General features: G+C 47.6%; 1 pseudogene; it reads left to right on the forward strand.

Moving 5' to 3' along the window:
• The first annotated feature begins 243 nt into the window (after positions 1-243).
• On the forward strand, positions 244-2,969 carry LOC111530393 (annotated as a pseudogene).
• Positions 2,970-3,273: the final 304 nt, after the last annotated feature.

A 3,273-nucleotide genomic window follows, 5' to 3' on the forward strand; every position in this document is an offset into this window, starting at 1 on the left:
GTGAGGCTGAGAGGACCTGAAATTGGTATGTGATATGTTAACTTATACCCAATGAACTTCCAAATGGAATCTGGTGAGGCTTACATATACAATAAGGATGATGGTGAAAAAGGAAATAACTCAAAGCAATAGCAACAACAACAAAGTACCTCAGTTTTCTTATCTTTAAAAGGGAGGAGGACAAAGCAGCAGGTATCGTCTTCAGGCCTTCAGAATCCCGTGCTCACCCCACTCACCACAGAAATGACTGCTGTCCACGCAGGCAACTTAAACTTCAAGTGGGACCCCAAAAGTCTAGTGATCAGGACTCTGGCAGTTGAGAGACTTGTTACACAGGTTACAACACTGGTAAACACCAATAGTAAGGGGCCCTCTAATAAGAAAAGAGGTCATTCTAAGAAGGCCCATGTTTTGGCTGCATCTGTTGAACAAGAATTTCTTGGAGAAGGAGGATAAAATTGAGAAGGAGAGCCAGTTTTCTCAAGGAAGAGCTTGTGGCTGCTGTAGAGGATGTTCAAAAACAAGGTGATTTGATGAAAACTCCTGCGGGCGAGTTCGCAGATGATCCCTGCTCTTCCGTGAAACAAGGCAACATGGTTCGGGCAGCTCGAACTTTGCTCTCTGCTGTTACCCAGTTGCTGATTTTGGCTGACATGGCAAATGTCTACATATTACTTGTTCAGCTGAAAGTTGTGGAAGATGGTATCCTGAAGTTGAGGAATGCTGGCAATGAACAAGACTTAGGAATACAATATAACGCCCTAAAACCTGAAGTGGAGAAGCTGAACATTATGGCAGCCAAAACACAAGAGGAACTGAAAGACGTTGGCCACCGTGGTCAGATGGCTGCAGCTAGAGGAATCCTGCAGAAGAATGTTCTAATCCTCTATACTGCATCCCAGGCATGCCTACAGCACCCTGATATTGCAGCCTATAAGGCCAACAGCGACCTGATATACAAGCAGCTGCAGCAGGCGGTCACAGGCATTTCCAGTGTAGCCCAGGCCACTGCCTCGGACGATGCCTCCCAGAACCAGGGTGGAGGAGTAGAAGTGGCATATGTGCTCAACAACTTTGATAAACAAATCATTGTGGACCCTTCGAGCTTCAGCAAGGAGTGCTTTAGACCTTCCCTGGAGGAGCACCTGGAAAGCATCATCAGTGGTGCTGCCTTGATGCATGACTCGCCCTGCACACATGATGACCATCGTGAGCGAATTGTGGCAGAGTGTAATGCTGTCCTCCAGGTCCTGCAGGACCTGCTTTTGGAGTACATGGGCAAGGCTGGATGTAAAGAAAGAAGTGATACGCTCAATTCTGCTATAGATAAAATGAACAAGACGACCAGGGACTTGCGTAGACAGCTCCACAAAGCTGGCATGGACCACATTTCAGACTCTTTCCTGGAAACCAGTGTTCCACTTTTGGTATTGATTTAAGCTGCAAAGAATGGAAATGAGAAATAAGGAGTATGCCAAAGTTTTCTGTGAACATGGCAACAAATTGATTGGGGTTGCCAACTTGGCCTGTTCCATCTCAAATAACGAAGAAGGTGTAAAGCTTGTTCGAATGTCTGCAAGCCAGTTAAAAGCCCTCTGTCCTCAGGTTGTCAATGCTGCATTGGCTTTAGGAAAACCACAGAGTAAACTGGCCCAAGAGAACATGGATGTTTTTAAAGAACAATGGGAAAAACAAGTCTGTGTTGTCACAGATGCTGTCGATGACGTTACTTCCATTGATGACTTCTTGGCTGTCTCAGAGAATCACATTTTGGAAAATGTGAACAAATGTGTCGTTGCTCTCCAAGAGAAAGATGTGGATGGCCTGGACCACACAGCTGGTGCAATTCAAGGCCGGGCAGCCATGGGTATTCACGTAGTCAGCTCAGAGGTGAATAACTATGAGCTAGGAGTCCAGAACCAGAGAAGGTTCTGGAAGCCAGTAAGCTGCTCTCCCACACAGTGACGCCACGTTTTACTGAGCAAGCAGAAGTGGCTATGGAAGCCCTCAGCTCAGACCCTGCCCAGCCCATGGATGAGAATGAGTTTATCGATGCCTCCCACCTGGTATATGGTGGCATCTGGGACATCAGGAAAGCAGTGCTGATGATAAGGACCCCTGAGGACTTGGATGACTCTGACTTTGAGACGGAAGATTTCAATGTCAGAAGTAGGATGAGCATCTAGACAGAAGACAATCAGCTGATAGCTGGCCAGAGTGTCCAGGCAATCATGGCTCAGCTTCCCCAGGAGCAAAAAGTGAAGATTGCAGAACAGGTGGCCAGCTTCCAGGAAGAAAAGAGCAAGCTGGATGCTGAAGTGTCCAAATGGGATGACAGTGCCAGTGATATCATTGTGCTGGCCAAGCAGATGTGCACGATTGTGATGGAGATGACTGACCTTACCCGAGGTAAAGGACCACTCAAAAATACATTAGATGTAATCACTGCTGCAAAGAAAATTGCAGAGGCAGGATCCAGGATGGACAAGCTTTGCCGCACCATTGCAAACTACTGCCCCGACTTGGCCTGCAAGCAAGGCCAGCCTGCCTCTACTCCGTCTGCCCCGACTCAGGCTGCTGGCCTACATGCACTGTATCACCCTCTACTGCCACCAGCTCAACATCTGCAGCAAGGTCAAGGCCGAGGTGCAGAATCTCGGCGGGGAGCCCTTCGTCCCTGGGGTGGACAGCACCACGTCCCTGATCTGCGCAGTCAAGAACTGATGAATGCTGTGGTGCAGATGATGAAGGCATCCTGTGTTGCCTCTACCAAATACCAAAAGTCACAGAGTATGGCGTCCCTCAACCCTCCTGCTGTGTCATGGAAGATAAAGGCACCAGAGGAAAAGCCCTTGGTGAAGAGAGAGAAACAGGATGAGACACAGACCAAGATTAAATGGGCATCTCAGAAGAAGCATGTGAACCTGGTGCAGGCCCTCAGCGAGTTCAAAGCCATGGACAGCATCTAAGTCTGCCAGGCCAGCTGCCCCCACCCCTTGGGGCTTCTGAAGATCAGTCACTGTTCGTCACTCAAATGACTTTGCTAAATACAACACTGATGTTAGATTCCACGGGGAAATAGGCAGACTGTGAACCAGTCCAGGTGGTGAATTTTCCAAGGACATACTTGTGTTTAAGTTGATTAAAAATGCTTTTAGAATGCAGGAGGCTACTTCTAGCTGTATTTTTTGCATGCTTAAATAAAAGTAAGATTCCATAACCAAAGAGAATCCCACACTAAGTTGTTAGTAATGCTCTCACCAAGCCAAGGTG

The sequence above is a fragment of the Piliocolobus tephrosceles genome, chromosome 4 (genome assembly GCF_002776525.5).
Source record: "Piliocolobus tephrosceles isolate RC106 chromosome 4, ASM277652v3, whole genome shotgun sequence".
Taxonomy (NCBI): domain Eukaryota; kingdom Metazoa; phylum Chordata; class Mammalia; order Primates; family Cercopithecidae; genus Piliocolobus; species Piliocolobus tephrosceles.